General features: G+C 44.7%; 1 pseudogene; it reads left to right on the top strand.

Annotated features, from left to right (window-relative positions):
- Positions 1-7,870: 7,870 nt before the first annotated feature.
- Positions 7,871-18,652, top strand: part of LOC123369024 — a 31,945-nt pseudogene continuing 21,163 nt past the window's right edge.

Below are 18,652 nucleotides of genomic sequence, written 5' to 3'. Positions count from 1 at the left end.
AGAAACTTCTCCGCTGGAGCTTAGCTCTCCAAGACTTTGACTTTGACATTCAACACATTTCAGGAGCTTCCAACAAAGTTGCTGATGCACTCTCTCGTGAAAGTTTCCCAGAATCAAGTGGCTAAAACCTGTTCTTAATATGTTTTCATGCTTAGTAGTCGATGTAATAGTGCATGTGTTTTATTACTCTGGTTGTTTTACAGTTCTAGGAGGAAATCGCCGCCAGTGGATCCCACTGTGACGATTTGGGGGGCGTGTCATGAATAGTTAGTAAAGGGTTAAAGCATAGTACCTGGTGGGCACCTGACCTGAGGACCAATCAGGGAAGAGAATTTGAAACTCCTAGGAGGGAACTTTTCCCTCTGTTTGGGGGGGTCTTTGTCTTTGGCCGTTTGGAATTACAAGAGTCCAGATGTTTTAATCAAGTCTACCAGCTTCCACCTTTCTGAACTAATTTCTTCTAGTCAAGATAGTGAGTATTAGAAAGATACTTTGTGTCCTTATCTAATAATCCTATGTTTGCAATTCTGTGTGTTTGTTATTGATTATTCTTAATTCTGCTTGTACTGGTTGTACTGAGAAAGAGAGAGGATTCTCTCCAGAACGTAGCAAGGTTATACCCTATGAGTGTCCAGCTTGGACTCATAGAGATTCTGTATTTTCTTGTTTTTCTTTTAATAAATTCTTTCTATAAAGATTTGATTAAATCCCTTCTACTGTGGATCGGGGAAGGGGCCGAGACACTCTCTCTCAGTGATTCACAGAGTTGAATCAGTGTATATCTCTCCAGAGTGGCTGGGAGAGAGAGGGGGGGGGGAAGTGGGCTGCTTCCCTGTGTGTGTGAGATTCAAGGAGTTTGAATCAAGGTATCTCTGTCTCTGGAGCAGGCTGGAGAGAGGGAAGAGGGGGGAGGGGGAAGGTTCCTCCTCTGTGAATTGATCTGTGTTCCCAGGGAGTGTCTTTGAAAGGAGACAGGGGGGAAACAGGGGTGTCCCGGCCCACGAAATTGACCGGGTGGTGGCAGCAAAAGGGGAGACCTACCCTAGGATTTTAGGGTGGGGGAATACATGCGGGTCCTCACTTTGAAACCGCCCAGTTTCAAGTGAGGGTAGACTCTGACAGGAGTGCATCAGCCACTTTGTTAGAAGCTCCTGAAATGTGTTGTATTTCAAAATCAAAATCTTGGAGAGCTAAACTCCACCGAAGAAGTTTTTTGTTATTTTCCTTGATGGTATGAAGCCACTTCAGTGCAGCATAGTTGGTCTGCAGGTGGAAATGCCGTCCCCAAATGTATGGGTGTAGCTTCTCCAGAGTGTACACAATGGTGTAACATTCTTTCTCTGTGTTTGACCAGTGGCTTTCCCTCTCAGATAGTTTTCTGCTGAGAAACACGACGGATGGAATTCTTGATCTGGCCCTTCCTGCATTAAAACTGCTCCTTCACCATGCTCAGACGCACCTGTGGTTACTTGGAAAGCTTTGTCAAAGTCTGGGGCCCTTAGCACAGGGTCAGACATTTTAAGCTGGTTAAAGGTCTTTTGACACTCTTCAGTCCACTGAATTGCATTTGGCTGTTTTTTTCCTGTTTAGGTCTGTCAGTGGGGTGGCGATTTGGTGGTAGTGTGGTACAAATCGTCTGTAATATCCAGCCAAGGCTAAGAAGATTTGGACCTGTTTCTTTGAGTTTGGGGCAGGCCACTTTTGGATAGCATTTCCTTTGGTCTGTAGGTGGTTGATAATTCTTTGACCCACCTTGTGTCCAAGGTAAGTCACTCTGTTTAGGCCTATTTGACACTTTTTGTACTTAACAGTTAGTCCTGCCTCCCTTATGCAGTCGAAGACTTTTTGTAGATGCTCCAAGTGTTCTGCCCATGAATCAGAAAATATGGCCACATCATCAAGGTAGGCAACTGCAGAGTCTCCCAATCCCGCTAGGAGACTATCTACAAGTTTCTGGAAGGTGGCAGGTGCATTTCACAACCTGAAAGGGAGCACATTAAATTCAGATAGCCCTTTATGGGTGATGAAAGCTGACCTTTCTTTGGCGGATTAATCTAGCAGTACTTGCCAGTACCCCTTGGTTAAGACTAAGGTAGAGATGAACTGGACACATCCCAGTTTCTCCAATACCTCATCTGTGTGTAACCCTTCTGCCCCTCTGAGTTGGCAGCAACAAGAGCTGGGTTCAGTATCCAGGGGTTCCGTGTCAATAACACAATGCAAAACTGGCTCAAGCCCCCACTCAGTGACCTGGGACAATTACATACCACCACCACCACCCTGGGCGCCTCTCGCAATACTTCCCCTCTTGCAAGCACAAAGTCTGAGTGTAGCAAAATCCTTTTAATAAAGGAGGGAAACAATGTGGCATCATATTGGGGAAACACCACAAACAGGATTCATAACAAACCATGAGCAAAAGACCCACCAAGTAAGTTTTGGCAATGTCCTTTTCCCTTAGGGTCTTAAGTCCAATCACCCCAAAGTCCAACAACGCAAAAGTCTCTGTCAGTGCCTGGTCAGTGCCGCCCCAGAGTTCAAAAGTTTATTTGCAGAATTCCCCCCCCACCCCAGCCTGGGTGGAAATGGGGGGGGGACACAGGGTGTTAAGGGGCACCTTACGTGGTCCAGGGCCGACTGCCCCGCCTCTCCGTGGAGTTCTGCTGCAGCCTTCATCACAACCGGCTTCACTCCACCAGCTGTGCCGCTCCTCCACCCGACCCATGAGCCGCTCCAGCCGTCCCCGCAAACTGCTCTGCTCCGCTCGCTCGCTGTTACGTGGGCCGCTTCAACCATCCCACAAACTGCTCAGCTCGGCTCTGCTCCGCTCCCTGTTCCATGGGCTGCTCCAACCGTGCTGCCTGCCAGCCACTTAGCAATAGATCTTCAGGCTCCCTCACTAGTTAACACAGCACTCAGCTCAGTAAGTTTAGCTCTTTTAGTGATTTCAGCTCTTAGTGATTTCAGCTTGTAGTAGGGAAGCCCCAGTGCTGGTGCACCATTGGCCCAAAGTGAATTCAGCTTAGCAGCCTCTAGATGGACTCCTAATGGAATCAAAATTAGCTCTGCTCATCAACAGTGGAGAGAGGAGGCAGTACAATTGGTGTTCCAGGCCCTCAAAGGGGGCCCATACCATCAGGTACACATACCAATCCCCAACCTCTCTCAATTCACTGAGTTTTGGAACCCATGTCCCTTGTCTAGCGAGTGCTATTTAGTTGATGGGGAGATCCTCTGTCATAAAACAGATTCATAGTCCCCCATTCACATAATCAGGGTAACAACACTTTATTCCTCCTCCCTCAATAACAGAGAAATTGAGGATCCCACAGATGTCAAAGTGACCATTTTAGGCTGCCGTGGGCTATGCTAGGCAGGGTGGGTTTACCTATGCAAACAAGATCAGCTCCCTAAGTTCTTTTCCACACTCACCATAATTCACCACCAGATGTCAGGGTAGAGCTCATCCTGACTCTGCTTACATGTGCATGGCATTGGATAGTTGTCTGGGTGAGTTACAGCATTTAGCTTACAGTAGTCCATGCAAAAGCGTATTTCCCCATCTGGTTTGGGAACTAGAACCACTGGAGATGTCCATGGACTTTCAGAGGGGCAGATTATACCCATCTGTAGTATGTCTTGGATCTCCCATTCAATGGCAGTTTTGGCTTGAGGAGCCACCCGGTAAGGTTGGGCTCTAATTGGGTGAGCATTACTTGTGTCAATGGAGTGGTATGCCCGTTTGGTCCATCCTGGGGTGGCTGAGGACATTGGCACAAAGCTAGTGCACAGCTCCTTGATCTGCTGTCTCTGAAAACGTCCAAGGGTCACTTCTTCCACGCCACCGTCACTTTTTCCTTCATAGTAGACACCTTCAGACCACTCTGCGGCATCTCCTCCCTGGGCTGTAAACTGAAAAACCTTTAATTCCCTGGAATAAAAGAGCTTTAGAGAATTAACATGGTACACATATCTGCCCACATATCTGCACCAGCGACACCATCACAGGACCTAACCAGATCAGCCACACCATCACCGGTTCATTCACCTGCACGTCCACCAATGTAATATACGCCATCATATGCCAGCAATGCCCCTCTGCTATGTACATCAGCCAAACTGGACAGTCTCTAAGGAAAAGGATAAATGGACACAAATCAGATATCAGGAATGGCAATATACAAAAACCTGTAGGAGAACACTTCAACCTCCCTGGCCACACAATAACAGATCTTAAGGTGGCCATTCTGCAGCAAAAAAACTTCAGGACCAGACTTCAAAGAGAAACTGCTGAGCTTCAGTTCATCTGCAAATTTGACACCATCAGCTCAGGATTAAACAAAGACTGTGAATGGCTTGCCAACTACAGAACCAGTTTCTCCTCCCTTGGTTTTCACACCTCAACTGCTAGAACAGGGCCTTGTCCTCCCTGATTGAACTCTCTAGCTTGCTTCTTGCTTGAATATATATACCTGCCCCTGGAAATTTCCACTACTTGCATCCGACGAAGTGGGTATTCACCCACGAAAGCTCATGCTGCAAAACGTCTGTTAGTCTATAAGGTGCCACAGGATTCTTTGCTGCTTTTACAGATCCAGACTAACACGGCTACCCCTCTGATACTTGACACCATGCAAGGCACTGCATTTAGCCGTATGGAGTGGAAATCCATCAACCTCATGAAGAAACTTGCACAGATACAGACAGATATCATCTTCCTTTCCAAATGCAAACAGATGGACATCATACCAAATGGACTAAAGGTAAAAAATCCACTGCTATCTACATACTACACAGACCACAGTGAGAGATTATGCCATACTCTATCAAAGAAACTGAGGAACCACCTGATCAACATCCTATACAGCAAACAGGAAAACATCAAAAAAGAGCTCTCCAACCTGGAGACTCTCATTAATAACCAAACTTCCATACAAACGGACTTCACTAAAATAAGACAGGAGATCTACATTACTCACTTCACCTCTCTACAAAGGAAAAAGGACTGTAAGCTGTCTAAACTCCTACCTGCTACGTGGGGCCACAACCGTGGTACCCCTAACCCACCCAGCAATATCGTCAATCTATCCAACCACACACTCAGCCCAGAAGAAAAGTCTGTCCTATCTCGGGGACTCTTTTTCTGCCCTGCCACCCCCACCAACATGATACAGTTGGAAGCCTACTTTCGCCGTCTCCGACTCAAAGAATACTTTCAGGACAACACTGAACAGCGCATTGATACACAGTTACCCTCCCACCAACAGCACAAGAAGAAGAACTCCACATGGACTCCTCCTGAGGGTCGAAATGACAGTCTGGACCTATACATTGATTGCTTCCGCCGACGTGCACAGGCAGAAATTGTGGAAAAACAACATCGCTTGCCTCATAACCTAAGTCGTGCAGAACGCAATGCCATCCACAGCCTCAGAAACCATCCTGACATTATAATCAAAGAGGCTGATAAAGGAGGTGCTGTAGTCATCATGAACAGGTCTGACTACCAAAAGGAGGCCGCCAGACAACTCTCCAATACCAAATTCTACAGGCCACTTCCCTCAGATCCCACTGAGGAATACACTAAGAAACTGCATCATCTACTCAGGACACTGCCTACACTAACACCGGAACAAATCAACATACCCTTAGAGCCCCGACCAGGGTTATTCTATCTACTACCCAAGATCCACAAACCCAGAAATCCTGGACGCCCCATCATCTCGGGCATTGGAACTCTCACTGAAGGACTGTCTGGATATGTGGACTCTCTACTCAGACCCTATGCCACCAGCACTCCCAGCTATCTCCATGACACCACTGATTTCCTGAGGAAACTACAATGCATTGGTGACCTTCCAGAAAACACCATCCTAGCCACCATGGATGTAGAGACTCTCTACACAAATATCCCACACACAGATGGAATACAAGCTGTCAGGAACAGTATCCCTGATGATGCCACAGCACAACTGGTTGCTGAGCTCTGTGCCTTTATCCTCACACACAACTATTTCAAATTTGATGACAATATATATCTCCAGATCAGTGGCACCGCTATGGGCACCCGCATGGCCCCACAATATGCCAATATTTTTATGGCCGACCTGGAACAACGCTTCCTCAGCTCCCGTCCACTCACGCCCCTTCTCTACCTACGCTACATTGATGACATCTTCATCATCTGGACCCATGGGAAGGAGACTCTGGAAAAATTCCACCACGATTGCAACAGCTTCCACCCCACCATCAACCTCAGCCTGGACCAATCTACACGGGAGGTCCACTTTCTAGACACCACGGTGCAAATAAGTGATGGTCACATTAACACCACCCTATACCGAAAACCTACCGACTGCTATGCCTACCTTCATGCCTCCAGCTTCCATCCCTGGCACACCACATGATCCATTGTCTACAGCCAAGCACTGAGGTACATCCGCATCTGCTCTAACCCCTCAGACAGAGACCAACACCTACAAAATCTCCACCAAGCATTCTCAAAACTACAGTACCCGCACGAGGAAATAAGGAAACAGATCAACAGAGCCAGACGTGTAACCAGAAGCCTCCTACTGCAAGACAAACCCAAGAAAGAAACCAACAGGACTCCACTGGCCATCACATACAGTCCCCAGCTAAAACCCCTCCAACGCATCATCAGGGATGTACAACCCATCCTGGACAATGATCCCACACTTTCACAGGCCTTGGGTGGCAGGCCAGTCCTCGCCCACAGACAACCTGCCAACCTGAAGTATATTCTCACCAGTAACTGCACACCGCACCATAGTAACTCTAGCTCAGGAACCAATCCATGCAACAAACCTCGATACCAACTCTGCCCACATATCTACACCAGCAACTCCATCACAGGACCAAACCAGATCAGCCACACCATCACTGGTTCATTCACCTGCACGTCCACCAATGTAATATATGCCATCGTATGCCAGCAATGCCCCTCTGCTATGTACATCGGCCAAACTGGACAGTCTCTACGGAAAAGGATAAATGGACATAAATCAGATATTAGGAATGGCAATATACAAAAACCTGTAGGAGAACACTTCAATCTCCCTGGCCACACAATAACAGATCTTAAGGTGGCCATCCTACAGCAAAAAAACTTCAGGACCACACTTCAAAGAGAAACTGCTGAGTTTCAGTTCATCTGCAAATTTGACACCATCAGTTTAGGATTAAACAAAGACTGTGAATGGCTTGCCAACTACAGAACCAGTTTCTCCTCCCTTGGTTTTCACACCTCTACTGCTAGAACAGGGCCTCATCGTCCCTGATTGAACTAACCTCGTTATCTCTAGCTTGCTTCTTTCTTGCATATTATATACCTGCCCCTGGAAATTTCCACTACTTGCATCTGAAGAAGTGGGTATTCACCCACGAAAGCTCATGCTGCAAAATGTCGGTTAGTCTATAAGGTGCCACAGGATTCTTTGCTGCTTTTGTGAATTCTTGGATCAGAGAAATACTTTGGAAAGACTGGTGCAAATGCTTTCAGGCTCAGGAAACTTTTGTAAGACTTGCTCCTGGCCAGCAATGATCAAAGAGACATTCAGGTTCTTATTCCCAGCATCCACAATATTCTTGAGCTGCCTGGCATGCAAGGGAAGTGTGACTAACAGAGTACAGCAAATTGTCAACAGAAAATAGCATTTTTGTCAAAACAAATTTTGTTTGTGATAATTGCCTGCTTTCCATGGGAAAAACAAAAACTTTTCTTATGAAAACAGAACAATTTTTATTCTGAAATGCTGCTGGAGTGCTGTATGGGAGTTATAGTTCAGGTGCCTCATGACCCCTTTCTTCTGTATGGGCCGGGCTCCCACTCTGAGCTACATCTCCCATGATGCAACATGGTGGCTCAGCAAGAGAGAAAACCATGGTGCAGGATGGAAGATGTAGTCAGGCTGAGGCTAGGGATCTTTGCCCATAGAGGAGAATGGGAGCATGAAGCAAGCAAACTACAATTCCCATAACACATTGCAGCAACATTTTTTTAAATCAAAATTTTGGTTTTCAGCCAAAACTATTTGGCTTTCACGGTTTTATGTTTGATTGTTTTGTTTTGTTTTTTTTCTGCCAAAAACTCAAAATTTTCCATGGTGGAGAAAAAAAGAAATTCTAGCCAGCTCCAGTATTTTTCCATGTGTGCTGCTCCTGCTCAGCAGTCAGATGTGGAGGGGAACAAGGTCAGGGCTCTACCTCCTCTCTGCTTCTCACTGACCCTTTGGGGTGCTGGGTTTCCCCAAAGATACAGTTCCTGTGCTCCCCTGAGATCAGGTACTGCAATTATCCCTGATTCTTGTGTGGGAATTACAAGGGTGTGCAATTAGGACCATGCCTTCTCCCTCCACACCTGTGTAAACACCAGGTCCAATCTAGGCCTGTTATAACAATAGCTTAAGTGACACTATAGTTACGGTGAGGTGGCAATTCCATGATAAAACTCTGGGTAGGATTTTCTAACTTGTGCATGTAAAGCAGCAGGGCAGATTGGCTGTGACTTGGGGTTTTTCTCTCCTTTCCTCTGCAGTGTGTGAGTGCAGGTTGCTAGCAAGGATTATCTGGGTAGATCTCACTTAATCATTTCCCTGCCACTGTGGAGGGGCTCAGGTACTGGTGCATCTTGGTTCCTCCTATCCTCTGCCTGGGACACATAATAGTCTAATCTCCTGTGGGCTGTAATACTTTGATCTCATTTTGGTTGTTGGGTTTAGTGTTCAGGGGCTGGGGGGTGTTGAATGGAGGTCAGACTACATGATCAGGTGGTTCCCTTCTGGCCTTAAACGCTATGGTATTATTGCAATTAATCTCCTTCGTTAGTTTTGTCACAGAAAAAGGAGAAAACAGCAAAAATTGAAGAAACAAGAGGGAACGACAGACGAGGGGATCTGGGACCCTGTGCAGAGATACATTATGCCAAGGAGCAGGGAGATGATAATCTCTCTCTGAAAGGCTTTGGTAAGACTGTACTTAGAATACTGCATCCACCTCTTAGTTCAATTATGATAGAAAGATGCATCTCAAACAAGGGGAACTCAGAGAACAACAATAAATGTAATTAAATGACTGTGCTGAGTTACAAAGAAAGAACAAGTACACAAAACTGTTATGGCCAAAACATTAAAGAGGAATAAATCCCACACTGACACAGGCAGGGCTGCTTCCTATGAAGAAGCCATTTGCTGTGCACTTATTGGGTCAATTCACACTGTATTGGAATTATGTCTGATGACCATTTGTAGAAATAGTCCACTGATAAATCATTTAATGCGTTTTGGTCTATGTGCTCGTACTCAGGCTAGAACACATTTTTGTTTTTCTAAAGTGTGCTCATATGGTCTGGCCCTATGTCCACAGCCCGTAAACTGGTTTAATAGTGCCTATGGTTTAAAACCTTTTAAAGGATGTTTTAACACTCTTAACATAGCATTCTGAAATGCTGCTGGAATGCTCTATTTGAGTCATAGTTCATGTGCCTCATGACTCCTTTCTTCTCTATGGGCCAGGCTCCCTTTCTGGACTACATCTCCCATGCGGCCCAGCAAGATAGAAAACCATGGTGCATCATGGAAGATGAAGTCAAGCTAGGGATCTTGGCCCATAGAGGAGACAAGGCCTTCATAAGCAAGTCAGCTGTCCACTGAAACACTGGCACTCTACTTCCAATACTACATTACTCAGGATTAGAGGTGTGCCCCAACTAAATACCAGTGTCCAATCCTATCCCCCAGTGTTTGGAGTGGCAGTATCAAGGCCAAGGAATGGGGGTGGAAGGTGAAGCAGAGAAGAGTATCCAGAGGTGAAGAAAACAGAAAGGGATTAAAAGAGCTAGCAAACAGGAGAGGAAATAAAACATAACCAGGGAACAAGAAAGGAAGAAGTTAGAAATAACAAAAGAAGACAAACGGTACTTACTGGGGAGAAAGGGAGGAGAATAGAAAAAATAAGACAAAACTAAAAGAAAAGATCAGAGGGACCAACCCTTCTCCCTCCTCCCAAAAAAAGGAATGAGCTAAATTATCCTTATTCAGAAAAGCACTTGAGCAAATTCTTAACTTTAAGTGCATGCTCAAATCTCATTTATTGTAAGGGGACTTCAATCTGTGCTTAAGGACATTGCTGAATCAGAACCAAGGTGAGAGATGATCATGTACAAAATAATTAAACAATAAAAGACAAGAGACTAATTTTAATATGTAAAATTCTAGCAAAATGTCAAGTCACATGATGGTGGGAATGCTGGGAGACCGGAAAGAACAGAATGTCACCAATATCTTGTCCTGTCCAACCTTTGGAATAACCGATGAATGGCAGTTCAAATGATCTTTGTTTGAACAACTGTACTCAGTATGTCTAATGCTTCATGCCATTATCATTGAATTAGATTACCAGAAGAAGTATAGAGAACATATACAAGAAGAATACCAAATGATAGAAGATAGGAATGCTCGCATGGGTGAACATGTGAGTCTAGACAAAAGATACACAGAACTGCTTATTGTAAAGGAACATCGGCAGCGGGAGGAGAAAGAACATGAAATAATCACCAGAGGAAGGAAACACACAGAACTGATGGCTCACCAGACCAGTCTCACTAAGATTAATGTTTTATTTGACCCTGATAGAAATCAACAAAGCCCAAAAACTGTTGTGCTGCAGGGAGCTGCTGGAATTGGGAAAACAATGACAGCAAGAAAGATCATGTTGGACTGGGCAGCTGGAAAACTATCAGAAAAAGTTTGATTATGTTTTCTATATAAATTGCAGAAAAATAAATCTTGTTACTGCAAAGAAAAGTGTTGCTGATTTGGTTTTAGACAATTGTCCTAATGGAAAAGGACCAATTAAAGAAATCTTTGAGAAGCCAGAAAAACTCCTATTCCTAATAGATGGTTTTGATGAATTGAGTTCCTTGCTAGACATTGATGAAGTTAGTCTGTGCGCTGACCCATTTGAGAAGAAGCCAGTGAAAACCATACTGTGCAGTTTATTGAGAAAGAAAGTTCTTCAAAAATCCTTCTTACTGATCACTACAGGACCAACTGCTCTGGAGAAACAAAAGCAGAATTTGAAATTTCCATGTTATGCAGAGATAATGGGATTTTCTGGAGAAGAAAGGAAAGAATATTTCTATAAATTCTTTGGTGATGAAAAGAAAGCAACACAAGCCTTTAATTTTGTCAAAGAAAATGAAATGCTCTTCACCATGTGCTTTGTCCCCATTGTGTGTTGGATCATCTGCACGGTTATGAAGCAACAGATGGAAAAAAGGGAAGATCTTTCACAAACTTCAAAAACAACCACATCAGTATATTTGCTCTTTCTGTCCACTCTGCTAACTGATCATTTTGCTGACTCAATACAACAGTCTAAAACTATCCTGTGGAAGCTTTGCTCATTGGCTGCAGATGGAATTTTAGAACGGAAAATCCTGTTTGAAGAAGGTGACCTGAAGAAACACAATTTATCCTTGCCTAAGATTCAGTCTCTCTTTCTGAATAAAAATATTTTTCAAAAAGATACAGAATGTGAAAGTGTCTACAGTTTCATTCACTTGAGCTTCCAAGAGTTTTTTGCAGCTCTGTTCTATGTGCTAAAGGAAGATGAAGAGACAACGACAAGACCTTTGTCTTCTAAGAAAGATGTGACTCACTTGCTAAAAATTTATGGACCATCTAAAAATAATTATTTGATGTTAACAGTACGTTTTTGTTTGGTCTCTTAAATAAGGAAAGAGTAAATGACATGGAGAAAAAATTACATTGTAAAACATCATCTGCAATAAAGCTGGATTTATTGAAGTGGTTTGAAGCAGAAGCTAAAAACATCTCCCTTCTGCCTTATAAGACCTATGGGGAACTGCGTGACCAGCTTGAGTTGTTTCACTGTTTGTATGAGAGTCAGGAAGAAGAGTTTGTGAAAAGGGCAATGGATAATTTCCAAGAAATTAGGTTGGAACACATCAGGCTTACAACAATGGATGAAATTGCTCTTTCATTATGTGTAAAGAACTGTTGTAGTAAGCAGTCACTTTACCTGTGTAATTGTACACTTGGGATTGGAGAACGAGAAGAAGGATGGATAGCAAAGCTACGGAAATGGTTATTTCCTCTGTGAGTATCACAGTTTATTTAATATTAATCAGTAAATCCTTAGAGTGACATCTCATCATATCACCATTATAATGCCCCCTTTTTTCAGTGGATTATAAGATATTTGCAGATTTGTCTTGGTCTTTTCCTGTAAAATGAGGTTACACTGTCCCTCTGGGCCTGGTCGGGTCGAGGTGGCTGAGTCAGAAAACCTCATGATTGGAGCATAGGCACAAATAGGGAAGCGAGGGTTAAGCAGAAGGATCCAGAAACAGCTGGGACCAATTAGCTTCCTGGGAAACTAGCTTGGGTCAGATAGACGGATGAGGAAGTTAGCTGCTATGGGCTGGAGTGGTTAGCTAAGTACTTGTCTGCATTGAAGAAGCTGGACACCAGAACTGAAGCAAACATTTTAGCTTTGCCAGTTTCACCAGTGCAAGAAGAGAAATGTAACCTTCTTGTTCCTACTGTATATACTCCTGTTTATATACCCAATGATCCCATTAGCCCTTTCAGCCGCAGCATTGCTCTGGGAGATCATGGTCAATTGGTTCTCCATCATAATTCCAAGTCCTTTTAAGAGTCACTGCTTTCCAAACTACAGTTCCATATTATAAGTAAGCCCATGTTTTTTACTCCTTCCATCTGACCTGTCAAAGGGCATGTTGTTTTTGTGGACCAGTTTACCTAGAGATCCAAAGATTTCTATAAGTGACTTGTCTTCTCCTACAGCCTAGTCACAGTTACAAATGTGTTAGACCTGCCCAGGTCCTTGAGCACCTGAATAGCAAAAGGAAAAGGTATAAGGACTAGAAGCTGGGTCGGCAGAGCCTGGGACAGCTGATATTCCCCCAGTGCCACCAGGAGGCCATGCAGAGGCTCAGCCAGGGAACTCTGTGGAGAATATATGCTGCAGGAAGTACTGCCCAAGAGATCCAGACGGAGGTACCCCATGGCCCTCTGATTGGCCAAGTGCCCTATTCAACTCCAGGGGTTGCCCCAGGATGTTGTCTGGGCTGCGACACAGACTTTGGCCTGCTGCAGTGCCAGACTTTGCTTAGTGTCCTGATATCTGGCCTCTGACTCTAGCCTGATTCTGACCCTGACTCTTGCCTACAGAACCTGGCTCTTGTGATCCCTCCAACTCTTGCCTAGCAACTACTGTCCCTAGAGAGCAGAGCTCAGCCCATCTGTGACTACTAGGCAAGACCACCTACACCCCAGTCCCTCACAGCAGGATTAGCCACAAACAATTCAGAAGATTCTCAAATGGAAGCTGATTGTAGCTCAGCTCCTGCTGCCTCTGGACTCTGTGCTGGCACCCAGCAAGCTGCCTGAAGCCCTAAAGCAATCACCTCTCATTCCCTCTCCACTAGCCTTAGCATCTTCCTCAAGGCTACAATCCAAGCCATGCTGTTTCCTGCACTGCCCAGTTACTGGCCATGTCACAGGTGTTTCCCACCCATTAGTCAACATCTTACAATACAGCTCCACCTTGCTGCTGATGGCAGTAGTGCTACTGCATTCTCTCACCTGGAGAAAGCAGCAAAGAGTCCTGTGGTACCTTATAGACCAGTGGTACCTTATAGACCAGTGGTCCCCAACGTGCTGCCCGTGGGTGCCGTGGCGCCCACCGGGGCATTTATGTGCGCCCGCCTAGTGCCCAGCGGGGGAGACAAGCCGCAGCCCCGCGCTTGCCGGGGAGAGAACTCCAGGGCAGGCTGCAGGCACTGGTGTTCTCTGTCCCTGGTAGGCGCGAGGCTGTGGCTTCTCTCCAGCTTCTCTGGGGCTGCAGGCACTGGTGTTCTCTCTCCCTGGCAGCCGCGGCCCCGCCCCTGCCAGGGACAGAGAACTCCAGGGCTGCAGGCTGTGGGTGCTGGTGTTCTCGGTCCCAGGCAGGCGCAGGACCCGCCTAGTGCCCAGCAAGGGAGAGAATCTGGGGCCCCGCACCTGCTGGGGACAGAGTACTCCAGGGCTGCGGGAACTGGTGTTCTCTGTCCTCGCAGCTTCTCTCGAGCTTCTCTCTTCTCTCTGGATTCATACATTATGTAATATTAAATATGATGTTTTTTGTATTATTTAATGTACAAATACAAAATAAGCCTTGAAAAATTGTTGGTGCCCGCCACACTCTTCTGAAAACATGAAGGTGCTACTGGCCACAAAAAGGTTGGGGACCACTGTTATAGACTAACAGATGTTTTGGAGCATGAGCTTTCGTGGATGAATACCCACTTCGTCGGATGAGGAGAGAGATTGCTCTGTGTATGGGCTCTGCTGGGCAGTATGCTTAATTCCTTCTCTGTAATATGTGCAGCACCCAACTGTGAGATGACTCCTGCCCACCCCCTTCCCTCATCTTAGTTATGGGACACTGTGAAAGGGGCATTATTTAGGATAGTCTCCTCATGCATAGATCCTGCTCCTGAGTCAGGGGCAGGTGCTGGCAGCAATTCATAGGCTGCTGTCACTACTGCAAAGCTTTAGGGTTCCTTCCAGTGCTGCTCTCAGATCTGAGGATCCAAAGATCCACCAAATAGCGCACTAACTTACTCCAGCCAGTAATGGACCCAAGAGGCCAAAACTGCAGACAAGGATCAGCGTAACATATGGGAATCTGTGTCCCATCCACTGGGTCCTGGTAACTAGATCTGGAAGAAAAGTTTTTCTTCTGATGAAAAATGCTCTGTTTGTAAAACTGAAATTTTCCATGAGGATTTTAGTTTTGTCAAAAAAAAAAAGAGATTTTATTTTGAGGAAATAGAAAGTGGCTGCCTGCCTGAACAGCTCTTGTGAGTTTCATTTTCTGTTAGTGAAACTGACAAAAGCTTTCCCAGAGTGCTGCCTTGGCAGTGTGCAGGGTTGTTCTGCCACCCCCTAGCTCTGGGGCAGAGAAAGGCAGAGGACCCGCAATGCATCCCCACCTCTCACCCAGCTCTGGGGGATGGACAGGCGGAGTGCCTGTTGTTTTGATGTTTTATCCTGATTTGGGGCAAAAAAATTGTCTGAAAAAGTGAATTTTTTCATGGAACGGTCTACCCTTTTTTTTTTCATCCAGTGCTGCTGGTAACAGCTGTGTGTGTGGAAGGGGACTGCAAAATCTCTGTGCCACTAGAAATGAGTCCCCTTGACTCTAAATTAAAGGATCAGGTCTATTAGCCTGAAAGCATCAGTGTCATCTTCATGATTCTTCCCATGCCATCAGGGCAGAAGGCAGACATCGAACAATGTCCTCCCTGTGCTGGGCTTGTTTTCCAGGTCTTTTATATTTATCTGTAATAATGCCACTTCAGCCTTTACTGAGCTACAGAATGTGCCTCTAGGCCAGTCTCTCTGTCTCTTGCCCTGGAGTTGACAAAGAGAGGCCTGTTTGGGAAGCCTCTTATGAACATTCTTAAAAGAAGCCCCAAGTGTGTCCACCTCTTATTCCATATTGTATTGTTGTACAGTAGGTAGTTATGCTCATTCTAGGACCTGTTCACTACTTATTCTGTCCATCCCTTTTAAGTTGAATAGTCTATGAAGACACCAACAATGAACTCGGCTTAATTTGCATTAAATGGACTTCCATATTGATGGATTTCAATTTTGATAATTTTGCTAATCACATTGGACTTCCATATTGTTGGTGATGATGGAAATACAGCACTCACTTCACCTATTCTGGGCTTTATGTGAAACACAATCACCACTATCATGAATGAGGCTGCCAAGATAAGTTAAATTATTCCCTTTTTCAAGGCTTCATCTCTCAAATAGATAAAACTATTGGTACATAAATTTATTTTGATAACTTCTGTTTTTAATTGATTAATTAGTGAGACCTACTTGCTTGGCAGAATTTGCAAGACCACCTGTCTTTCACTGCATCCCTTCAACTCATTTATTTAAAAGAAAAATGTCACCTGCAAAGTCTAGGTCTCCAAGCTCCCCATGTATCCACACAATGCCCATTTCCATACTGAGAGTCATTCAAAGTCAATAGCAACTCCGAAAAAAAAGAGGCACAAGATACAACCTTGCCGGACACCAGAATTAACATTAAACCAGTCTGCTAACTCTTGGTTTATCTTTATTGTGCACAAATTTATAATAATTTGAATGATTTTCTCTGCCACTCAGAGGGGGAGTGGGAGGAGCGAGGTCATGAAAGGCTCAGGAGAGGGGGCGGGAAGGGGTGGAGTGGGGGCAGAGGTTGTGACAGAGCCAGGGGTTGAGCAGTGAGCACCCCCTGGCACATTAGAAAGTTGGCACCTGTAGCTCCAGCCCCAGAGTTGGTGCCGATAAAAGGAGCCGCATATTAACTTCTGAAGAGCCGCATGTGGCTCTGGAGCCACAGGTTGGCCACCCTGTTCTAAGGTCTATACAATTTCTACCTGGTCAAAAACCAGCTTACCATTCTCTAAATCTGCGATCTATGGCTTTTAAAGGATTGTCTACATGAAGACATCCAGGAAAGTTAATTTGAATGAACTAAAGGCATACATTTGAAGTGGATTAATTATACTATGTTAAATCCCTGTGTGGATGCTGTTCTGCAGAATTAAAGTGGTCTTAATTAGGTTTAGTTTAATTCACTTCCAACGGCCATTTAAATTCTGAATAACAGTGTCCACACAGGGATTTAATGTGGTTTAAATTAGCTGCTTCAAATTCACACTTTTAGTTAACTCTGATTTAGGATGATTGCACAGAAAACTTTCCCTGGGCCTGAAAGAAGTGTAATCTTGTGCCGTTTGTCACAATCACTCAAATCTTCTTTGTAAGAGAGTTTGATTAAGAACCCTCTTTTCCATTCTTCTGGATATATTCCTTCTCCCTTGCCCAACTGAAAAGGCATAGCAGGATTTTCTCTGAAAGAAGCAGCTCACCCACAACCCTCTTTTATATGGCCGAGCCACTTGATGGGACAAATGCTACACAGGATTAGTGTGGGTTACACCACTCTTAGGAATGAATAGCAAAAATGACACCAGAACAATGGACTGTGGTGTCTTCATATGCTTCTCTTTGTTTTCTTTTTTAAAAGGATAATAAGTATCTGCTGTGGAATAAAATCTACCCTCTCATCTTCAGGAAAGGAGATGAGAAATCTGCCTTTAGGAAATGATATTTAAAACTCACATTCTCTCTTCTAGGAACCCACTGATGAAAGATCCGAGAACTTCAGCTGCATTCGCATTATTGCAAGGACTGAAGGATCCAAACTGTAATCTAAAGACAATATCATAAGCAAACTCCTCTCTTACAGCCCTTTTGTTACTGCTGCTATGCCAGGAGTTTGGCAGCAGTGCATTTCTGCCCATTGTCTGGTATTACTCTGTATTCTGTTTGAAATGTTTCAGAGTAGCAGCCGTGTTAATCTGTATCAGCAAAAAGAACAGGACTGCTTGTTGCACCTTATTTGAGCATAAGCTTTCATGGGCTACAGCCCAATTCATCGGATGCATAGAATGGAACATACAGTCAGAAGAACATGAAAAGGTGGAAGTACCTATACCAACTCTAAGAGGCTAATTAATTAAGAGAAGCTATTATCAGCAGGGGAGAAAAACTTTTGAAGTGATAATCAAGATGGCCCATTTTGGACAGCTGACACGAAGGTGTGAGGATACTTTAACATGGGGAAATAGGTTTAATTAGTGTAATGACCGAGCCATTCCCAGTCTCTGTTCAAACTTAAGTTAATGCTATCTAGTTTACATATTAATTCAAGTTCAGCAGCTTCTCCTTGGAGTCTGTTTTTGAAGCTTTTCTGTTGCAAAATTGCCACCTTAACATTTGTCACTGAGTGATTAGAGATGTTGAAGTGTTCTCCTACTGGTTTTTGAATGTTATGATTCCTGATGTCAGATTTGTGTCTGTTTATTCTTTTGCATAGAGACTGTCCAGTTTGGCCAATGTACATGGCAGAGGGGCATTGCTGGCATATGATGGCATATATCACATTGGTAGATGTGCAGGTGAATGAGCCCCTGACGGCATGGCTGATGTGATTAGTCCTATGATGGTGTCACTTGAATAGATATGTAGACAGAGTTGGCATTGGGCTTTGTTGCAAGGATAGGTTCCTGGGTTAGTCTTTTTATTGTATGGTGTGTGGTTGCTGGTGAGTATTCGCTTCAGGCTGGGGGGCTGTCTGTAAGCGAGAACAGGTCTGTCTCCCAAGATCTGTTTGAAATGTATCTCTGAACTGCAAATCATAGTAAACATCTAAAGAATCAAACCCCATGAAACCACTAAACTAAAAGTGTGGCAAACCCTTGTCTCTGCCCCCTCCCAGTAAGTAAGCCAGGTGCTGGTCTGATGAACAAGGTGGAGGACTCCTCCTCACCCAGGGCAGAGAGCGACTGTGGAGTTTCTTCACAGAAACTAATCTAGCCTAACGCTAATGATGAGAGAAAGACCCACCCTCAGCACAGCATCTCACACACCCAGCCTACCCCTGCACAGAGGAATAAAGGGTCGCTCTGTGGCCATTGGGAAAGGTGCTGGATTTGCCCCATTAGTGAATAAATGTCCTCTGTTCTCTT

The sequence above is a fragment of the Mauremys mutica genome, chromosome 4, assembly GCF_020497125.1.
Source record: "Mauremys mutica isolate MM-2020 ecotype Southern chromosome 4, ASM2049712v1, whole genome shotgun sequence".
In the NCBI taxonomy this organism is placed as follows: domain Eukaryota; kingdom Metazoa; phylum Chordata; order Testudines; family Geoemydidae; genus Mauremys; species Mauremys mutica.
This window is presented reverse-complemented; position numbering and strand designations above follow the sequence as displayed.